This window comes from Prionailurus viverrinus, unplaced genomic scaffold (genome assembly GCF_022837055.1).
Source record: "Prionailurus viverrinus isolate Anna unplaced genomic scaffold, UM_Priviv_1.0 scaffold_33, whole genome shotgun sequence".
In the NCBI taxonomy this organism is placed as follows: Eukaryota; Metazoa; Chordata; class Mammalia; order Carnivora; family Felidae; genus Prionailurus; species Prionailurus viverrinus.
Genome location: NW_025927604.1, coordinates 4455964 through 4479488, shown reverse-complemented (window position 1 = coordinate 4479488; position 23525 = coordinate 4455964).

Sequence of the window (23525 nt, the reverse complement as noted above, 5' to 3'; positions counted from 1 at the left end):
AAGATTTGGTTCTCTCTCTGTCTCTGTCTCTTTCTCCTTCTCTCTCTCTGTCTTTCTCCTTCTCTTTGGATTATGGATTATATAATCCTAAATATGGATTATTATTCATAATATTTTTGGAAAGGAAAAGGTTTTCTTGTTTTCAATGAACCACAATGATTTATTTGAATTTTGCATTAAACCTTTCATTTTTAAGATTACTTTGTGCAAGGAGGGTAAGGGAAGGCATAAAATCCACATTATTCAGCTGTCTGTTGATGTATTAATTTTTCAATATGTTGGAAGAGAAAGTCTATCCAGATTATGATGATAGCTTAGAGGGAGTGGGCAAAGGAAAGATCAGTTTGTGTCTATCTTTGAAGTGTTTCATTTTTTAAAATATAGTTTATTGTCAAATTGGCTAACATACAGTGTGTAAAGTGTGCTCTTGGTTTTGGGGATAGATTCCTGTGGTTCATTTCTGCCATACAACATCCAGTGCTCATCCCAAGGGCCCTCCTCCATACCCATCGCCCATTCTTCCCTCTCCCCAACCCTCACATTCACCCTCAGTTTGTTCTCTGTACTTAAGAGTCTCTTATGGTTTACCTCCCTCTCTGTTTGTACCTATTTTTCCCCTTCCCCTCCCCCATAGCCTTCTGTGAATTTTCTCAAGATCCACATAGGAGTGAAACATATGATATCTGTCCTTCTTTGATGGACTTATTTCACTCCGCATAATACCTTCCAGATCCATCCACAGTGCTGTCAATGGCATGACTTCATTCTTTCTCACTGCCAAGTAGTGTTCCTTTGTGTATATAAACCACATCTTAAAAAATCATAATAAAAAAGTAAAAATAATTAAAAAAATAATAAACCACAACTTCTTTATCCCTTCGTCAGTTGATGGACATCTAGGCTCTTGCCATAATTTGGCTATTGTTGAAAGCGCCGCCATAAACAGCGGGGTTTCAAAAATAAACGTTCCTGTTTGAGAGCATAGGGTGGTCAGTTTTCTGTGCTCTCCTTCCTGAAAGATGACGCCCCATTGACCCAACCGTAAGTAATTTCCCTCACTATATCCCTAATGTTGCGCTTGCACGGTCAAAGCTGACTCAATATCAGGTTCTGGTTGTAGTAGAGAAAGGGTAAGGATTGTTTTTTCCCCCAGGGAGACACACGGGTGTTGCCCACGTCGCTTCTACTCACATTCCATCGGTACGAATTTAACTGTTTTGCTTGGAGCCTGGAAATGACGTCTGCAGCTGGATGCTTATCACCCTCCTGAAATGCGTCAGGCTGTATGACTAAAAGAAATAAGGGAAGAATAGGTCCTGAAGGACAATGAACGATCGGTACTCCGACCGTCAAGAATACGTCAACACCTGTGGAAATAATAGAGCAACACGAGACAAAAGTGAAACAAAACTCTGGGTCTCTGAGCACATCCATACGGAGTACCGTTGTCTATGGTCTCTGTAGCACCATCTTACCTCTGGGTCTTAGTTGACTCAGGCTGCCGCAACCAAATTTCATAGACTAGGTAGCTTAGGCAACAGAAACTTGGTTTCTCGTGCTGCTGGAGGTGGGAAGTCCAAGATCAAAGTCCAGTAAGATGTCGTTCCTGGCGAGGACTTTCCTCTTGGCTTGCAGATGGTTGCCCTGACACCGTGTTCTCAAATGACAGAGAGGAAGCCCATCATGGAAGCCCCACCCACTCTCACGACCTCATCTCAACTTAAATACCTCCCAAAGGTCCCACCTCAAAATACTATCATATTGAGGGTCTGGGCTTCTGCCTGTGAATTTAGGGGAGACGCACTCAATCACTAACATCGTGACTTATATGATAAAGAATAAATGCTTATCATATTTGAGATAATGTGTGTTTTCATCTATTAATTTTATTTATTTTTATTATTTTTTAAATGCTGATTTTTGAGAGAGAGAGAGACAGAGCGCCAGCAGGGGAGGGGCAGAGAGAGAGGGAGACACGGAATCCAAAGCAGGCTCCAGGCTCGGAGCTGTCAGCACAGGGCCCGACGTGGGGCTCGAAAACACGGACCACAAGATCATGACCTGAGCCGGAGTGGGAAGCTTGACTGACTGAGCCCCTCATGTGCCCTTGCATCCACTTATTTTAATGGTTTGGCCTTTTTTTGACATGGTACATGCTCCAAAATGAACATATTACTCCTGACTCAGTTTAGGACTGAATATGACAATCCCATATTGAGTCAGAACAGCAGAGGCTGTCGTATTAACATTAACACCATCTAAAGTTTGTGGAGAGAGTTCTATCACATTGTTGATCCCTACCAAGCTTGCTGCTGATGAAAACCCATAAGTCTGCCTATCAAAAGTTACTATGTAAAATTTTCTCTACCATAGTATTGTCGTCTTGAATTTTTGGGCTTCTGCAAATTGGCAGGAGATAATTCTCACATTAGTCATTTTTAGAATGGTCGGCTGTTTGGAAGGGTTTACTTACTGTCTCCTGCTTTTCAAAGAAACAGGAACACAAATGCACATTATCTCATAGTTCACTGTAAAAAAAATAGCTATAGAGTGATCTGATTCAGACACACAGAGAAAAAAGATGCCATTCACTAACTGTGTGGTTTTTCATTGTGTTCTCTGAAAGATTTGCTCGTCCTGAGCCCCACTACCTGTGAATGTGACCTTACTTGAAAACAGGGTCTTTACAGATGTGATTAAGTTGAAATGAGGCCATACCTAGTCAGTGTGGGCACTCATCCAGTGGCTTCCTTAGAAGGAGATGGGAAATTTGATTTGCAGACTTACAGGGAGAATGTCAATAAGGAGTGATGTGTCTGCAATCCAAGGAACACCAAGATTGCCAGCAACACCAGAGAGTGGGAAGAAGCAGGGAAGGGTCCTCTGCCACAGGGTTCAGAGGGAACATGGTCTGCTGATGCCTTGACATCGGGGCTGGCCTCCGCTCCTGTGATCGAATATGTTTCTGTTGCTTTAAGTCACCAAGTTTGTGGTAGTTTTGTTTGTTTGTTTGTTTGTTTGTTTTATGGTAGACCATAGGAAATGGATACAACTAACTATGGGGCTTGGACAAGTTAACCCGCCCAAACCAATTTAGATTATCTTTGAAATGGGAATACAAACACATTGCAGTTGGGGCGTCAGTTGGTTAAGCATTCTTCTTTTGATTTGGGCTCAGGTCAGGATCTCATGGTTTGTGAGTTTGAGCCCCACACCAGGCTCTGTGCTAACAGCACAGAGCCTGCTTGGGATTCTCTCTCTCTCTCTCTCTCTCTCTCTCTCTCTTTCTCTCTCTCTCCCCCTTCTCTGCTCAAGCTCTCTCTCTCTCTCTCTCTCTCCGTCTCTGAAAATAAATAAAAGAAAAAAAAACCATTAAAAACAATGAAACCCACAAACACATTGAAGTTATGAAGATTAATGAAATATAATATGTGGAACATCTCACACTGCTCTTAGCACGTAGACTCTCTCTCTGCAGCCTACAGACTATGGGGGTGGGGAGGCCGCGCGGAGAACGGCTCTATTCCCGTGTGTGGGTAGAAGTTCCCTTCATGGGCTTGCGGCAGCCCACTCACCATCTGTGAAGATAATAGGCAGAACAGCAACTGCCTGTATTTTTCGCAAACAAGGACGTGGTAGTAAATATCGCATCCATTCCGGAATCCGCATGTGCTGTGTGTTTCCCAGTGCTGCTTTGTAACTAAAACACTCATGGCAGGAATGTCTTCGGTTTTCTTTGTCATACGTTGACCTGCGATAACTGTTTTCCTGAAAAATTTATAATGTAATTGCAAGAACACTTTGCCTTCCTGGAAAGTGCAGTGTGTGTATTTATTTATTGACTAAATGCTTCCTATCAGGTCAACTCCATGTTGACCTTCAAAAATACGTCAATCAATAAGCGTTAATGTGATGATGGAGGCAGAGGCTACAGCAAAGGAGAGAAGGAAGTTGCTCAGGAATAATTCCAACAAGGACCAGGCTGACTCCAGGAGGTGGTTAAAGAAACTCTTATTTAGTTAGTTATGTGCGTGGTGACATTATGATGTCATGCGTCTCTGTGGGCAGAAAAATACTACACTTAACACAGAGACAAAAGGAAACTGTCATATCCTGCGTCCCATCTGTATGACAGATACTACTCCATGAGGTGTGCAATTTAAATCCTGATGGGTGAGCACAGTTTCTTCATTTTATGATGGAGGAGGCACTAAAACCCAAGGATTGAATTTAACTTCCCAACATTATTCATCTGGCAAGTGGAGAAACCAGAATTCCAAGCTCTCTTTCTGCCTCTGGCTCTTTCCATTATATCTTGCCACCAAAGGCTCCCCTGTGATGTAGCCTACTAGTTTGTGCCCTTCTGAAAAATAAATAGCTGGAAGAAAAGAGATGCTCTGATTTTTCCCTCAGTGTTGAGATTTATTGTGAACTGATACTGTTTCGTTAATTACCAATGACACACAGATTAATGAAATAAGATGACGATACCCCTCCTCCAAACCCTCTTTCATGTTTGAAGTCATATTTTATAGAGCTGGCATTAATGGAAAGTGGGGAAAGCATGAAATATTCGACAGATAGTGCTGGGAAAATTGGTTAGTTATATAAAAAATAAACAAAATTGTAGGGGCGGTTAAGCGACCGACTTCGGCTCAGGTCATGACCTCACGGTTCGTGGGTTCGAGCCCCGCGTTGGGCTCTGTGCTGGCAGCTTGGAGACTGGAGCCTGCTTCAGATTCTGTGCTCCCTCTCTCTCTGCCCCTCCCTAGCTCACGCTCACATTCTCTCTCTGTGTCAATAATAAGTAAATGTAAAAAAAAAAGAAAGAAAAAGAAAAAGAAATTGTATCCCTACCTCATACCACACATAGAAATCACTTTCAGATGGAGAAAACCTTCAATGTGAAAGGCAAAAATGTTGAAACTTTTTGAATATCTTTATAATATTAAGCCATACAAAGAATGAAAACCAGGGGTGACTGGGTGTCCAGTCTTAAGGGTCCAACTCTTGATTTCAACTCAGGTCATGATGTTATGGTTCATGAGATTGAGCCCCTCATTGGGCTCTGCGCTGACAGTGTGGAGCCTGCTTGGGATCCTCTCTCTCCCTCTCTCTGCTCCTCCTCCCCCACAAATAAATAAATTTTAAAAAGTATGAAAAGTATATTTTATGACATTAAAATTAGGACTTTCTGGGGGCGCCTGGGTGGTTCAGTCAGTTAAGTGGCTGACTTTGGCACAGGTCATGATCTCGTGGTCTGGGAGTTAGAGCCCAGTGTTGGGCTCTGTGCTGATGTCTCAGAGCCTGGAGCCTGTTTCCGATTCTGTGTCTCCCTCTCTCTCTGCCTCCCCCCGACTCATGCTCCTGTCTCTCTCTCTCTCTCTCTCTCTCTCTCTCTCTCTCAAAAATAAATAAGTCTTAAAACATTTTAAAAAACACTTAATAAAATTAGGACTTTTTGGTAATCAAAACACATGGAAGACAAACTATAATTTGGGAGAAAATGATTAAGACATAAGTAACCAAAAAGATTTATTATCAACGTGTACATTTGAAATTTCTATGAATCGTTGAGAAAAAAAAGGCGAAGCTCATCAGAAAAAAATTGGCAAAAGATACGGTTTCGTTTCATATAAAAGTAAACACAAATTATGAATAAATGTATGAAAAGGTGTTCAAGCTTATTAGTAATCCTGAAAATGCTAACTAAAATCCAAAATGTGTTACTATTTAACACCCAAGACATTCGGGGACATTATGGTGTGACAATATTAAGTGTTGGTGAGCCGTTACAGAACAGCAGGGACTCTGATACCCCTTGTAGGGAAGTATAAGTTAGTTCTCTCACCTGTTACCTGGCTGAAGATATACAGACCTGAGACCCTGAGGTGACACTTCTGTGGACACACCCTGGAGAAGCCTTAGTTCATAAGAATGAAAGGAATATTCAAGGAACTGTTTTTGTTTTTTAAATTTTTTAAACGTTTATTTTTGAGAAAGGGAGAGAGAGAACGGGGGGGGGGGTGGGGGGGAGAGGCAGAGAGAGAGGAAGACCCAGAATCCAAAGCAGGTTCCAGGCTCCAACCTGTCAGCACCGAGCCAGACCCAGAGCTCGAACTCACGAACTGCGAGATCATGACCTGAGCCGAAGTCGGATGCTTAACGGATTGAGCCACCCAGGCACACTGTTTTTAATAGCAAAAAACTGGAAAGCACCACCCAGGTCGCTATCAAATTTAGAGTATGTGAGTAAATTGTGGACTATTGATATTAGGGCATATAACCAACTACTTTCGGGTGTCTCAGTATAGATGAATTGAGAGAATGTTGTGTTGGGTAAAATAGTCAAGAAACGAATAATGCATGTAGTATGATTCCACTTGCATAAAGGTCAAACTTTGGAAAATAACGGTATTATTATATTATTATTTACTTACATAATAAATCTATAGGGAATAATAAGGGAGGTTAACACAAAATTGGCGATAGTAATTATTTCAGATTGTGAGGGAGGGAGGTGAGTTATGATGGAGTGTACAAATAAGGAATTTCGAATCTACTGGCAATTTTCTCTTTCTTACCTTTTAATACTGTTTTTTAAGTTTATTGATTTGGAGAGACAGGGAGAGTGAGCAGGGGAGGGGCAGAGAGAGGGAGACAGAGAATCCCAAGCAGGCTCTACACTGTCAGTGCACAGCCTGACGCGGAGCTCCAACTCACGAACCGTGAGATCACGACCTGAGCCGAAACCGAGAGTCAGATGCCCGACTGACTGAGCCACCCAGGTGGCCCGGCAATCTTCTATTTCTTAAGATTGATGGTGGGCACAGGTATTGCTTTTACCATCACCATGTATATGCAAAAATATATTTTGTATGCAATTGCATATGATTCATGTGTTTTTCTGAAGTATTTTCAAGTTTTCTGAAGTCTCCAGAAGGAACCCAGTGGGGCTGACACCTTGACCTTGGACTTCTGATTCCTGGAACAGTAAGGAGGTAACAATCTGTTAAAGCAGCAGTAAGAAAAGAAGCCCATCCACGGTCTGAGCCTCCCAGGCTTCATTGCGAGCGTTGTTTGGATGGGAAAACCGTGGTTCGGGGCATCCCTGTCCTGCTTCGAGCTCTTTGGTGGATTTCTTCTGCGGAGGAAAGAAAACAGGAAGAGAACCAGGAGTCAAGGTAGAAAGTGCAGCCAGAATACATGGAAGGTCTTTCCTGGCCTGAGGAATTTGTCAGTTCTACCTCCTCTCCCCTAAAATGTCCCCCCGACCCCCTCAGGATTGCCTTCTCCCTCGGAATAGTTAACGTCTGGCTCCTTCTTCCTTCAGACTTTGTCCCCTGGGAGCCCTTCAATCCTCAGGAAATAAGCCGGCCTGCGCCCGCCCACTCCATCGGGTTCCCTGCGTGCGTGGTCATGGCCAGATGCCAGTTTCTTCAAAAAAAAAATCATTTTTAGACACACTGCAGGTAAGACACTGAGATGAGCACATTCACCTTTTGGAAGGCAGGGTTTCTGCCAATATTTGGGTGCCACGTGGAGTCACTGTTCCTGTCCCCCAGCCGGAGCGGGGGGGGGGGGGACTCTGGAGCCGGGTGCACGCACTCCACAGTGGGAGCCGGCCTGGGGACCGGGTCGCGTGGCACCTGTGTGGGTGCTGTCCCCTCCCAGCTCCAGCCAGGCTGCGGGAAAAGAGCTTCATTTTATTTACGGGAAAAGGTCAGCAGAGAAACAGAAGATGCATCCCACTGTAGGCCAAAGTGTTACTTATTGCTTTAATAAACGTTTACCTACTTCTGAGAGCGCCACGTGCAAGGGGCATGCCAGCCTCGTCCCCTCCCGGTGGCGCGTGGAGTCATTCGCCCGCCTCGTTCACATTTTCTGCAGCTGTGTCGTGAGTATAAACCTGGAAAAAACATAAAACTTGAAAGAAAGGTGTTGAAGTCAGCCCTAAGGTACTAAATTCCTGACAACAGCTTGTAAAGCAGTCAGGAACTCGGTCCCGCTGGGGTGCTGGCGATGTCCACGTGGTGGGCGGAGGAGGTGCCCCCGGTGGTGAGCCGCTCCTGACCAGGGTGCATCCTGGCGGGAGCCACTCGCACAAAATCTGGAGAATGGGGAGCGTAACGCGCCCTTCTCTGGCCACAGTATTAGTTTTCTCACCTCTCTTCATTGGGCCCGGGAATGGAAAGAGATACATTTAGGATTATTATTTTTTTAATATGAAACATGTGGTTGGTTTTTCTAACACTTTTCTCCACTTTCCATCACTGTTAGTGGGGATCTTTTGAAAAGTGTTTGGACCATATAAATACCAAATTAACTTTCTCAAAATTAAAAGCAGGACAAACTTGGAAAAATAGTTTTGAGTAGAGTAAGCATTTAGCATGGAAATTTTTGTTCCTCTTAGCTCTCCAATAATCTATATATTTTTTACAATCCTCTCCTCTGATCATAAGTGCATAATTGTTGCCCCGAAGCACCTCCGTGTCACTTTCCTAGCACTGGCAGGATACGTGTTTCTAGAAATTTCTAGAGATTTTTCTAGAAGAACTAGACAGGGCGTGATTTCCTCAGGACTCCCATTTAAGGTCTATAAGGCTGTCCTGGGGATAGACTGGACCCTATAGTTGTTTGATTCTAGTGGTGAAGACTTACAAGCTTAGTTCTTACTTCCTTCCCAAGGCAGAGATGCCTCGTGCTCCCATATTTCCATGCTAGGTATCTGACTAGTTCTGGAAAAGAGAATATGCATAAAAGTGGGACGAAATGCCACTTCTGAGCTGCAGACCCTTCTGTGCACTTTCAGCTGTCACGATCGTCCCCGAGGCGTAGGCTGAGAATGGCATGTCACAAGCAAAACAGCCCAGACCTCTGAGCCCCCACCTGCAGAACAGCTGTGCCAGGGAGTCGCCCGAACCAAATTTAACTTTTTTGTGAACCGAACTCAAACGAATTTAGGTAGGGAACGGAGGTCTTTCGGCTTGTTTTGTTACTCGGCGTAACCTGACGGCTACATGCGCTCAGTGAAAAGCGACGGAAAGATGTGCGGCCTGAGGTTGGCGTGGGGACCCTGGGTGGGTCCTTGAGGGCCCATACGCGGCACTATTTAAGACTGAAATGTTCAGACCTTGGGAAACACACTAGTTTTCCACTGGTGTGGACTGTGTGGTAGGTGTAAGACAGGGCCGTTCAGGAGAAGCTTCGGCAAGGAGCAGAACTGAATGAGAGTCTCCAAGCACCGCAGCCATGATTAGCGAAGCCACACTTCCCCCGGGCTGATCCTGGCCATCGACTGAGCGGGTAGGGGCAGGATGCCAGCCGACTCCTGCTGAAGCGCATGCCTCTACAGGCAGATGATGTTCAGAGACCCTACCTTGACTCGGTGTTCTTAGAGCTCCCTTGTGTGCTGACCTCTCTCCTCCTTGTCCTTCCCTCTCTGTCTCGTCTTACAGGGGCTAGGCCCTGCATGGAGGCCTGAGGGCTGCCAGTCCTTCCACGTTTATCCTTACAGCGAATTCCCTCACCAGCCTCCTGGTGGTCAGTCTCACAGGTCTTCGCGCTTCTTGGGGGGTGCAAATCGTAACCGCGTCCAACAAGGAGGCCAAACTCGGGGGTGAGGTAACAGGCGGATCAGCAGTGAGGGAAAGTCACACCCAGAAGAAATATCGTGTCAAGAATCAGTGCCAATGGAGGTGGTATGGCATTCCGTGGGCACCCGCCACCCTCCTGGAGAAAAGCGTGGAGAGAAGAGGGTGGTCCAGCAGACCCAGCCTCCAACCTCAGATCAACTTCTGTGAACAAAGCACACCAAGAGTTAAGTCGGGACTGGCCTCAGCTTTGTCATATGCCCTTATTTTGCTTACAAAGACGATGGGACAAATTATAGGGAAAGAGAACAACGACATTTCCCTGGCACATCAAGATGGTCGAGTGGATCTGGAATGTGCCCACAGGTACGTGGAGAGGTGAGGTGAAAAGGAAGGGAGAGAGCTGTTGGATGCACGCGGGAAGCCACTTCCCTCCGTCCGCCCCTTCACGCTGGGCAGTGGTTTCCATGTTTGTCCCCATCCATTGTCTATTTCCTGACTCTCTTATGAAGGGGATTTCACGCACATCCGTCCCTCCTCAAGGCCTTTCTCTGGAGTGCGGATCACCCTGGGATCCCTTCTCTTGGCTTTCTTTCCTACTGGTAGAGCTTCCTCCCGGGACAGAAGCTTCACAGCTATAGTCTTCTTTCCCCAGCCACTCTGTAGGGAAGGGCGTCCATGGGACCCAGTGACGGGGGCATTCTGAGCAAGATTTTCTCCTTTATAAGGAGGACCCTCTCTCTTCTCTGTCATGGAGTGAAATTGTGTGAGGATGCTGAAAGCAGTCCGGATGGCTAAAATGATGATTAATCTCCCCAAAGAAGAAACAAGATTCATGGACTGACATCTCAGTACACGGAGACAGAGTGGAAATAGACGCAGTGCTCCCAGCTACAATGGCCCCAAGAAAGTGAGACATTTGTCATATTCAAGGTCCGGCCGCAGCCTCAGCTCCTCTCATATTGTCATGGCTTCAGTTTGGGGGCAATTTGCCTTAATCCACTGTCCCTGATTTCCCAACCCTTTCGCAGCCTCTGGAGTCCCTGAGTTTTGAAGTTGTCTCTCAAAGCCCCGACACGTGTGGAAAAGCCAGTGATAGAGCCAGCATAGAGGCTCATGGCAGGACTTCTGGTGGGGGGCAGAGGCATCCTCCTGGAGCTTTGAGAGAGTCCTGCACACCCCAACATTGAATCTTTTCAAACATGAGATGACAATGGAACCACATGGGAGCAGCAGTGACCCGCATCTTGTATGTTCCTATCATCTAACTTATTTGACTTCGTAAAGGTATTAAAAAGCCAGCTTTTGGCAAAAACCAGAATAACTCAACCCCATTTTTGAAATGCCCTAGACCCTCAACAGTCAATGTTGATAGAATGACTTAATAAAGGAGAATGTGGTCACTTGAACAAGGGTTTGTTTATCTGATATCTCTAAAATCAGGTAACAAAGTGTCTCACTCTTACATTCATGACGATGGGTGTGCGGTTTAATATATGAAACCAGATCCGTGATTTGGAGCACAGGACTCACAGCAAGAACATTCCGTCACTCCTTGTCACTCAGGATCTTACTGATTTCTACCGTATTTTATTTAATAAAAAAAACCTGCTAAATTAATATATGATTAATAAGATATGTTACAGAAGAACCTAGAAATTTAGAATTAAGTAACTTCCCAAAAGCTCGCCTTCATAAGATTCATGTAAAGAGGAGTCTCTGAAAACAAATGAAAGGTTTAGAAACTTATCATAATAATGAAATGTTATTGTAATGAAAAGATCTGCCACAGAAACAGAACCGATGCCCATAACTGGGGAACAATTTGTTTACAGACACTGACCCCAAATACCTTTATCTACTTTTCTTTCCATTCTGTTTTGAGGTAACATCTCCGTTTTGATGCTTTCACGAACTACAGAACTCCGAGCGCTCTGGTTTTCTGTTTTCTGACAAAAAGCTAACTTGATGGCACATCATCAGCATGTTGGGGTACACAAAGTCAAATCCCAGGAGCCTGGCGAGGGCCCGTTAGGCACCCGCCACTGTTCCAGGCCCATTGGTAACCAGCGGCAGGCGGCTGAGCACGGATCTTAGGCTCTCTGAACCCCACGTTTCTTACGTTGCCTGGATGAGGAAGTGGGATAATGATCACGGGGCTGCAGCCTTGTGGGGGTTCCCGTGTCAGAGAGAACACAGGAACAAATGAAGTACGTTATCTGTGTTTTCACCCAAGGGCACAGTGCTTGACCATATGTAGTGTATTTATTTTCCTGAGACCATTACTGGTGGGAGACCCAGTCTCCCCACCTCCCTTTTTTTTTTTTAAATCTTTATTTATTTTTGAGAGGCAGAGAGAGCGAGCATGAGCAGGGGAGGAACGGTGAGAAAGAGGGAGACACAGAATCCGAAGCAGGCTCCAGGCTCCGAGAGGGCAGCACAGAGCCCGACGCGGGGCTCGAACTCGCGAACCGGGAGTCCATGACCTGAGCGGAAGTCGGGCACTTGACCGACTGAGCCCCCCAGGCGCCCTCCCCGCGCCTCCCTTTGACCTGGGCCTCTCATCTCTGCACCACAAGCGCCTCCGGGGGGAGCAGTGGCCGAGCGCTTCTCCACAGCCCAGCCGTACCCCTTTGGCTTTCTGTTCTGTCCCTCACAGGGCATCTCGCCACTGTCCCTGCGGCCCCTCCCGCATGGGAAGAACGGGGAACGTGTCCTTCTCCCAGACGGAGTTGACTCAGCCACAGGCTTCCAACCTCCAGCCTCCATCTGACCTATTCTTTTTGCTCTTTGCCCTTGTCCTGTCTTAGCTGAGCCCAGGACGCTGTAACAAAGCACCTTGTCACCAAAGGTTGGTTTCTGGTGGGAGACGGCTTCCCGGCTTGCACACGGCCACCTTCTCGCTGAGTCCTCACTTAGCACTTCCTCGGGTGTGAGTGGAGCGGGAGGGAGGCGGAGGGCGAGAGAGCGAGATCCTTCTTCCTCTTTCCCCTAAGGGCACTGATGCCATCACGAGGGGTGCGCGCAGTGACCTAACGTGACCCCAATCATCTCCCAAAGCTCTGCCTCCTACGACTGTCACACTGGGGGCCTCAGACCTCAACATATGAATCTGGCGAGGACACAAATTCTTCAATCCATAACAGACCCCTTGCTGGCTCCCTGCCCTTAGACACAGTGCCTTAATCCTGTCCTTGGATTTCTTTTTTTTTTTTTTTAAGTTTATTTATTTTTGAGAGAGAGAGAGTGAGTGGGGAAAGAGCAGAGAGAGAGAGAGAGAGAGAGAGAGAATCCCAAGCAGGTTCTGTGTGGTCAGCACAGAGCCCGTCGCTGGGCTTGAACCCACAAACTATGAGATCATGAACTGAGCATGACCAAGAGTCCAAGGCTTAACCAACTCAGCCCCCCAGGTGCCCTGTCCTCTTCCCTCATGGCTTTGTAAGCTGTCTGTGGCCCCTCACTTGCAGGTTTCAGGGCCCTGTTCACGGCCAAGCTCTCATCCTCTCTCCCCTCCCCCTGTCCCCACCAACCCCGGAAAGGAGACCCCGCAGGAAGAACTCAGCCTTTTGGGGATCTGACATCAGCTCAGCACGGGCATCTTGGGAGAACCGCTAACACGCAGGTGTCTGAACCCCTGTGGGCTGTTGTGGCCTCTGGGGGGTCGGTCACAGCCTCTGTGTGGGGGGGGGATCATGGCCTCTGCTGGGTAGGGAGCCGTCGTGGCCTCTGTGGGGGGGGTGTTGTGGCCTCTGCTGGGTGGGGGGCTATCATGGCCTCTGTGGGGGGGCAGTTGTGGCCTCTGTGGGGGGGGGGATGGTCTTGGCCTCTGCTGGGTGGGGGGGCATCATGGCCTCTGTGGGGGGGACGTTGTGGCCTCTGCTGGGCAGGAAGCTATCATGGCCTCTGTGGGGGGGCAGTCGTGGCCTCTGTGGGGGGGGCGGTCTTGGCCTCTGCTGGGTGGGGGGCATCATGGCCTCTGTGGAGGGGCAGTCGTGGCCTCTGTGGTGGGGGAGCGGTCCTGGCCTCTGCTGGGTGAGGGGCCGTCGTAACCTCTGTGGGGGGGTGCGTCATGGCCTCTGCTGGGGTAGGGGGCCATCGTGGCCTCTGTGGGGGGACGGTCCTGGCCTCTGCTGGGATGGGTGGCTGTCGTGGCTCCATCAGCTGCGGACCCACTGGCAGGAGGGTGGGGAGATGGCCCAGGTGTCGCCTTGGTCCCGGTGGCGGTGGCTCAGCTAGAGGGCAGCAGCGGGGCTCACAGCCCCTCACGTCCTGCTGGATCGGGGTTCCTGAAATTCAGAGCCCCCGCGGGCGATCACTGCCCCTGCCCAGTCCACCTGGTTGGCACGGATCCTTGCCAGTTGGACCCAGCTGGGCACCGGAGGTCTCAGTGGGCTCGGTCGGTCTCACGTGCTGGCCGGGCCGGCCCGACTGGACGGTGAGCAAACCTCCTTCCATATGGTCTCATTTCAAAGGCGGTGGAGACCCCCGGACGCCTCTGCTTGCTCACCCTTTACCCGCGTGTCCGTTATTTCGATTTTGTGTTTTCCAAGCTTGCCTGGAGTCTCTCCCCAAGGGCTCCAGCCCCGGGAGTCGATGCCCAGTGGAAATGCACACCCCAACGGGAAAGCGTGCCACCCGGGGCTGTCGCGCCCTGAGGACTCAGAACCGGTGGGCGTTTCATTTCCCTGTATTTACACAGGCTCCCTTTCCACGTGGATTTGGGGAAATGACAATAAAATTTGGTAACATGGTGAAATAAATACATTAAAGGTATGGGAAGCGGAGATAAAGTCAGAAAGACTGATCAAAATGAGGAAGGTCGTTTCCTAAAAAGAGGTCTCTGTGTGCTCCAATTTTATTGTATTTAAAAAAATTTTTTTTACTGTTTACTTTCGAGAGAGAGAGGCAGAGTGTGAGCAGTGGAAGGACAGAGAGAGACAGAGGGAGACACAGAATCGGAAGCAGGCTCCAGGCTCTGAGCGGTCAGCACGGAGCCCGGCGCGGGGCTCGAACCCACAAGCCAAGAGATCACGACCTGAGCGGAAGTCGGACGCCCCACTGACTGAGCCACCCACGCGCCCCTGTGTGCTGCAATTTTAATTTTAAGGATTGTTCACAGTGATCCAGACGATACAGGAATTGCAACTCGTTTTTGCGGAACTGACATAACTGACCCCATCGCACAGAAGAAGAGACTGAGGCTCTGAGAGTGCCGTTGAGCCGCCTGAAGCCGTCTGTTTCGTATATGATGGATATCAAGTAGGTTAGCATGTGATGGGCAGGCCCCGGCCTGTCCGGCCCCAGAAGTCGTCCCTAAAACACTTGGCCGCTTGCTTTCAAAACATGGTTCTGGAAGTCAGACGGGTCCCCTTCACGGTTTTGCCTGAAGCGAGCCCTGGATGTAGGTGTTTCAGGAGAAGCAGGGCATGGGCTGGGTTTGGCAGATATTTCTAGCGTATATTCTTAAAAGTGATTGCAATCTCTCCGACACAGGTAACGTTGAGGAATTAATCTTGCTTCATCAAAAGAAACAGCATGGGACCGATGGGGACGCAGGTACATTAAATTCCTACCCAAGTACGGATTATAATGCTGCAGACTTCCTCACATTTACGCCGTGTCTGACTTTTTTTTTTTCCAAAATGCCTCATTTAAATGCTGACAGATTGGTTGGCATTGTGAATGTCTTTGATATGTAATCATAAAATGGTGCCTTGTGAAAACGTGGTATATAAAACTGCTGTTACTCAGACTAATTTCATGGTAGCATTTGATTGACAATAAGGGCTTGTGCACAAACTGATATCTGTTGAGAATGGGGGGGGGGTTCAGTGTGGAATGTTGTTATTTAGATGATATTTAAGACCCTTTTTTGCTCACTGCACTCTAAAAGCCGAGAAAGCAGCCCACGAAAAGGGAGAAATAGCCTGTGTCCTGGCCAAATTCTTCCTTTCCAAGTAGCTTGTGTCGATTTTCTGATTCTCTGGAGCTCCGGATTAATTTCCATTTTTTAAGCAAAAAGTCTGCGATGTTGAATTGCGTACATCTGGAAAAAACAGGTTACGGATCTCTCCCCACTCCTCAAATAGCACGTTCCTTTTGTTTCAGTGTGAAAACAGTGAAGTCCGCACGTGCTAACTTGTCACAGGACGTGGGAGTGGGTTGGGGGGCGGGCAGTACCTATAGCTCACATTCTCCCATTGTCTTTCAGGATTTCTAGAAGCTTGAAATCCTTTCAAGAGGGATTCTTGGGATGGAGACAGGCAAATGGCAACAATTTCAGCAGAACGTCCCCTTTCTTTTGGAAGATTTTAGCAAACGCTTTGAGTCCTGGGGGATTTCTTCAAGAATAGGGGGCCCAGTTTGTGCGTTTGGGGAATCTGTCTCCATGGGAATCTGTGACCTGGCTGTGTCTGCAGGTGTCGTGGTTTGTATCACCTTGGTGGGCTCAGAACTTGTAGCCTGGGTCAAGGGCGTTTCTTGTCGCTACACGTCTGCTGCCTTGGCTGGTTTCCTTTGTTTACCTGAAAGCGATTGTCACTTATTCTAGAGATGTCTACATAATTTAGCACATCCCAATGCTCTCAAATGCAAGGAACACCAGTGTTCATTTAAAAGCAACCTAGGGGCGCCTGGGTGACTCAGTCGGTTAAGCGTCTGACTTTGGCTCAGGTCATGATCTTACAGTTTCTGGGTTTGAGCCCCACGTCAGACTCTGTGCTGACAGCTCAGAGCCTGGAGCCTGCTTCAGATTCCGTCTCTCTCTCTGCCCCTCCCCTGCTCACACTCTGTCTCTGTCTCTCTCTAAAATAAACCATCATTAAAAAAATTAAAAACAAAAAAAGTAACCTAAAATAAAATGTGTCACTTTCAAAGAAAACACAGAAATCTCCTTTGACAACTAATGAATTAACAACTAGGTATGACCCTTCTACAAGAAAAGCCTCTGAAACTTGTGTTCATCACCGTGTGTGTGTGTGTATGTGTGTGCGCACACACATGTGTGTGTACATGCATGCGTGTGCACTCTGCTTAGTTTGGTATTTTTCCTTTGTCTGAAATAGTCGAATCATATGAATCGTAGCGATGAGACGGCATTTCTTTTTCTTATATTCACTTATGTTATAGAGGAGCCATACAAAATAACAAATGGCCCATCTTTGAGATTATTATTTGACAGATAAATAAACATCTCACCCCTTTTCCACAAAATATCTGAGGTCAAGGGTGTACACAAGGATAAATCTTTTTCTTCTGCGTGAAAGTAATCACTGTGTAACATCTGCTGTATATTGAGTCCCTCTAAGTGTCAGCCTCGTTAGAGGTGAGAGCAATGGCTTTTGGGCTTTTTTCTGGGTAAGCACATGACATGCTGTAGCCTGTCTCCTAGATCAGGACACACAGGCTCGGCCGATTTCACTGGCTTGTCTCATGTCTGCAGTTAATAACTGCAGAGTCTGGGTTTAAAACTGTGATGTCTGAGCTTCGAAGTCTGTGCTTGGCATTAATTGCCTCCTCGAGTATTGTGGTACCGAGTGTCACTTTCCCATGACCCTGAATCACAGCGACCAGTCAGTGAGTTCACACCTGGCCACCTCACCTGGGGAGGGAGTTTTAAGTGCACACAGCGTCTGAGGCACCTGGGGGGCTCAGTCGGTTAAGCGTCTGGCTTCAGCTCAAGTCACGATCTCACAGCTCATGAGTTCGCGCCCCACGTCGGGCTCTGCGCTGACGGCTCGGAGCCTGGAGCCCGCTTCAGATTCTGGGTCTCCCTCTCTCTCTGCCCCTCCCCCGCTCATGCTCTGTCTCTCTCTCAGAAACAAATAAACATTAAAAAAAATTTTAATGCACAGCGTGTAGACTCCTGGCGCCGCCTTGATTTTAATTCCTTGATTCAACAACAGGCTTAATTCACTGAAGGTTGGCTTTGATTCTGTTTTAAAATTCCTTACCTTCTCCATCTCAGTTTACTGAAAGCTTGCGGATCACAGAATGGCCCGGATAGAGAGGGGCATGCACATTGTGTGAGTGAGAGGCCACTCATGATGTTCCAATTACTGCCTCTGTGGCTTTGACGGTTAGAAACGCCGGTGTCTTTCCTTTGCAATATTCTCCTTTCCTGCAGCAGTTAAGACTAACCTCCCCTGGGGTAGAGACGACATACTGAATTTTATTAGTCTTCCTCAGCAAGTGTTAAGGAGACAACAGTAGCATTTTTCCCCCTTGTCCAGAGACAGCTATATATAGTACCTAATAAAAGTAAATAAATTATGAGTGAAGCAATTCATGAAACGTCGGTTCTGGAATAGCATGTTTTTTTGCCTATAGAGGAGAAAGCATCCTTTGCACAAGTGGCTTGAAAATATTTATTATATGTATAGTTTAATGAAAAAATGGAAAATACCAAAATGTCAAATATGTGTTAATTTGCAAGAGTATTTTTAGACTTCTCCCCAGCACAGTGAAATGGAAAGAACTTGGTATTTGATTAAAACCTACTGGGCTTCAAATAGTGGATTTAGCAAAAACCAGCATTATTCACTCCAGGAAAGTTACCTAACTTAGGCTCATTTTATCCAATTGTAATAGGGGCAGATCATGGCCTATTTCAAAGTGTTTTTTGGCAACCATTAAAGAAAATGATAAATATAAAGGGCGTATGAAAATTCTAGTCAAGATGAGACAGATTCATATGGAAGGTATCCCCCTATGACACATCAACAATTATCAGTAAAATATTTCAATCTATATGCCTATGTGTATACACACACACACACACAACAACAACAACAAAGCAATACCCATCTTCCCAAGTGGGAAAATAAGTGGAAACCCACTGATAAGTTTCATCTGGAGCTCAGAGGTTATTTGGCCCCAAGTGTGGAAACTGGAACCAGTCAATGGTGGATGGGATTCAAGTAACGTAGGTCTATGCGTCTCTGAAACGAATCACGTGTGCAATGCGTCCATTGGTTGAATGAGTGGCTAGTGGGTTTTTCCATTCCTAAATCAAGGCTGGAGATAGCTGTGATCAGCAGCGTGGCTGTTCAGCTATTGAACTCAAGTCTTTCTCACAGATGTGAGATTAAATTCCACAATGTGAAATTTAAATCTGAACTGGGAAGACAACCACAGACTTGAGACTTCAGTGGGGAGCCTCAAAATGGGAGCGGGAAAGGCAGGGGCCTCCTCAGGGTATCTGTTCTAGCAAATGGTGCACACAGCACTCACACGAGAAGACAAACCTCCCCCTAAATGGGAGAATTCGCTGTCCGAAAATAAGAAAGCAAAAACAGCTTTAAAATAAGAATGTCGAAGGTCCTCAAAATGATACTGGACAGACTAGCATACACAGTAAAGAACCTGAGTTACATAACAAGAATAGGTCTCTGTGCAGGGCAAAGGGAAACCATGGATATGGTCACGTTCCCGGCCCATAATATGACTCGATACATTACTCATTCCTTGTATTAAGAGTAATAGTATTAGCAGCAGATTATTCTCCCTCTCTCTCCCACTTACTCCTAATGAAAAGCGAGAGGAGGGGGAAACAGGACAAATGCTGGATCGCATTAAATCATTAAAGTACGAGTCAGGAGGGTGGGAGATAATACGGTGGTGTGAGGGCTCCCCCCGTCGATGCAATGCCTGATGGAACAGCCATGATTTGTAAAACTTAGTTTCAAAAAAGGAATTTGAAAGCCATGGGAAATTGTCCTGAGGGCACGCGGCACGTAAAGAAACGTTTCTTCAACAAAATCTACCAAATCCCAATGGGAAAAAGGCAAGAGTCCGGCATTTGAGCTATGATCCACCCCTCACTGGACTTCCCTCCCCCACCAGCTTTAATTTATCCAATAAATGTAATAAATCTTTACTAAAGACTTTTTACTTGTCAGCCAGGAGTTGATGGGTGGATGAGTAAGACAAGTATCTCAACATAAAAAAAGTTCGCAAATAACAATCGCCACACAATGCTTTCATAACAGCTAAAACACACCCAGAGTTTACAACAGGCTAGTAACGTGCTTAGTTTTTTGCATAAATGAATTCCTTCAAACTTTGCGGCAATTCTGTGACTCTTCTCGTCCTTAGTTGACATGAGCAGAACCATGGTAACTGACAACCAGCCCACCCCCGATGGACACATGGGGAGTCCCATGTGGATACCGTGGGATCCCTTAGAAGCTTCAGTGGGTGAGGGAGTGGCCATAATTCTTTCAGTTCCAGGTCTACCTTCTTCCACTTTTATATGTTTAAAAATAAGCTTTCGTTATGCCCCTCCCTGTCCTTTGTCACTCACTAATGTCTTCCTTAACTATCCCAACCTTATGGTTATTTGTCATTTGTTTTACAGTACACGATTTGGCCATTCCCTTTATTATATTGACACATTTGCTTTTACCCCTATTACCAACTAGAAGAGTCTTGCAAAACTTTAGGAAGATATAAAAAATAATATTACCCCAAACCACGTTGTCCAAAAGGCTTAAAAGGATGTTAATTTGGGTCTTATTCAAACTTGCTTCATGCCAGGCCTGGAAAAAAATAGAAAGACATTTCCTTCTCCTTGACCTCCTTACTTAAGCATTTTTTAAAAAATTAAGCTTATTTATTTATTTTGAGAGAGAGAGAGAGAGAGAGAGAGAGAGACAGGGGTGGGCAGAGAGAGAGAGAGAGAGAGAGAGAGAGAGAATCCTAAGCAGACTCCACACTGTCAGCACAGGGCTTAACACAGGGCTTGAACTCATGAGCCATGAGATGGTGACCTGAGCAGAAACCAAATTCAGAGGCTTAACCGACTGAGTCACCCAGGTTCCCCTTAAACATTTTTCTAATAACTGTACTTTAAGTCTTTGGAATTAATGCTCTGTAGTTGGTTCCCCGATAACTGCTGTTTCCATGGCCACTAGAAACAAGAGAGCAGACAAGCTGGCATCTTGGATGTCCTAGTCATATCTGTGAGTACTCCTAGATACTCACAGATTATGTTAGCACATAATCGGTAACACCCAATAGACTTTCCATAGCCACATGATCCAGGGATTTCAAAATAGATCCCCTGATCCGAATGCGTGGCGTCACCAAAGACGTGATAAAAACACATGCTGGACTTGAAATTTAAATCCACCGGAGAATGCCATCTCCCTAATTTTTTTCCCTTATAAGTTCATGAGAAGATGATGACACACAGCTTGGTTTGAGATCCATTGGATAAGGCAAAAATGGTTAGTCCCATCTCTCGAAAGCCACTGTTAAACAAACTTGCCCTGGTGGGACCACCTCTCAGGGCATCAGTCAGGACCCCCAGATCCTCACTCTTTATGTTCTTTATACCAGAGCTTCCCAAGGTGTGGTCCACACCCCACTGGGGGAACGTGAGATACCTCCAGGGATACCTGAGGCCAAAGTTCTTCTCAGATGCTACTAAGTACTTCCTGTCCTTTTCCACTCTGTTGATGTTCACACTCATGGTGAAAACACATGCCCAGACACTCTGTTGGTGTCTTCACACAAAACAATCAGCAGCAGCGAACTGTGATCACAGTTGTATTTTTCATGACCCACACGTAGAAAGATAAAAGTTGTATCAAGACTATCCCTGATTGTCAAGTTACGGTAATTAATTTTATTCCACCTTGACCCTGCGGACATGTCTTCTTACTATTTCATGGCACAAAGGGGAAAGTGCACCCCCAGCACCCCCCCGTGCACTGAAATATGCTAGTGGTAGCAAAGAAAAGCATTTGGGGCGTCATTGGACGTGTCTGCTACGTAAAATGCAATGTTGATTGGAGAACATAACAGGCAGTAGAAAAAACACGAGTTGTTAAAACTTGAGTACTTAGTGGGACACATTTTTTCAAAAATGAATGGAGCAGAAGTGACATTTCAAGGAAAACAAATTATGGCATTTTTTTCAGGTATGAAGATGTGAGCCCTAAAGTGAAAATTTTTAGGTAATGCTTGATTTTGCCTCCCGATAAGTTCAGGAAGACCTTTCTCAAGAGATTGACGATGCTATTATTGCCCATGCTTTTTGATAGGATACAATGATATGAGTGAATGCTCTGCGTAAGTCAAAAATTTCCATATAACTAGTGTAACGATGCTGGAAAAACAAACAAGGGCGGAGATCGACTCGAAGTGCAAGACAGAACAACGAATTTCAATGTGACAAGGTGCAAAAGTTTATTGACACGGTTTCAGATTCCACATTGGAACGGACCTTTAAGACACCACGACTTGTCAAACTTAGGTGTGGTTCTAGAGAAAAATATCCACAATTATCTGAAAAGACCACTTCCCTTTTACATATTTCGTGAGCTTGGGTTTCCTTTATATTTGAACCAAAACAACCTATCACAAGATGATGAATGCATATATGCAAATCCAACATCGTCTACAAAGCCAGACATCAAAGAGATTTGAAAAAGTGTAAAACAATGCCAATATTTCCACCATTTTTTCTATTTGAAAAGTATTTTTATTAAAATATGTTATTCATGCTGACCAGTAATGGATATATTATTGTTATTTTAAGTCACTTAATAAAGAGCATTTTAAGTGGTATATTTTAGAATATGTTTCCATTGGGAATATGATCATTATTGATAGATACCACTCATATACGGGGTGCCTGGATGGTTCAGTCGGTTAGGTGTCCAACTTCGGCTCAGGCCATGATCTCACGGTTCATGGGTTTGAGCCCTGCATCGGGCTCTGTGCTGACAGCTCAGAGTCTGGAACTGCTTCGGATTCTGTGTCTCCCTCTCTCTCTGCCCCTCCCCTGCCCATACTCTTTGTGTGTGTGTGTCTCTCTCTTTCTCAAGAATAAATAAACATTAAAAAATAATAAAGCATATCACTCACATCAACAAAATCTCCTCTGGACCTCAAAAACTTTTTAAGAGTATAAAGTGGCCTTGAGAACAAAGAAACTTGAGAATCGTCTTATGATGCTGTCTGAACTCCCCTCCCCCCTTTTTTTTCAACCTTGTACAGAGGGAGCATGCTCCTGGGCCTTTTCTAAGATAGAGTAAAGCTCATTTTGTAGGTGCAGGCATGCTGGATATTGCTGTGAAAGCATAAGGCTTAGATTTCCCAGAACAGCATTTTTTCACCAACCTTAACGACTCATTAGCGCTAAGTTGTGAGGGATGCCCTGGCCCCATCTCTCCGTTGGAATGGAGGAAGGAATGAGACAGAAAGAAATGGAAAGGAGAAAATTACTCTCCAGATATTCGAAATGACTAGTTATTTCCAGAATATATGATCCCATTCTTCTGTATATAGATTCATGCTATTTGCTCTGCTTGGGATCCTCCCAGCTCACGTTTCCACTTGAAGAATTTTCGTTTTTCCAGACAAAGTTAAAGACCTCCCTGACCACTCTGCTTCCACCCCTGCCTTTATGCCATTTTAACGCCTTGTACACTCTTATTTAATATGTGATCCCAGGATATTACCGTTGGGATCATGTGTTTGTGGGTACAGAGTTCTCAAGCACCAAGGCCAATGTGCAAAAAGATTAACTTTATTTATTTATAGCTGAATTTAATTTTATCACAATAGGCATTTTACCCAATTGCCTAGGACTTCATGAGCATAAAGCCAAGCAATTTCAATCAATTCAGAGTTTTCTTGTTAGTCTAAATCTTCTGTCGCTCCTGTTTGTAAAAACCCTCCGATTTCCAGCTGAGCCTTTGGGGCAGGTGTGGTAGGAGGCTGGGGGGAGGTGATGAGACCCTCAGGGGCTTTCATCTGGGTCTGCTGAAGCCTACAGTCATGCGTGCCATGATTCACAGGGCAACAGCAAATTTAGCATAAGGCTAGAATTGTTAGGAGATTGGCTGCAGAACAAACAGAATACGAGAAAATGGAAAGTAATGTGGTATACAGGTGTGAGGACGTATGTATAAAAGTTGAATT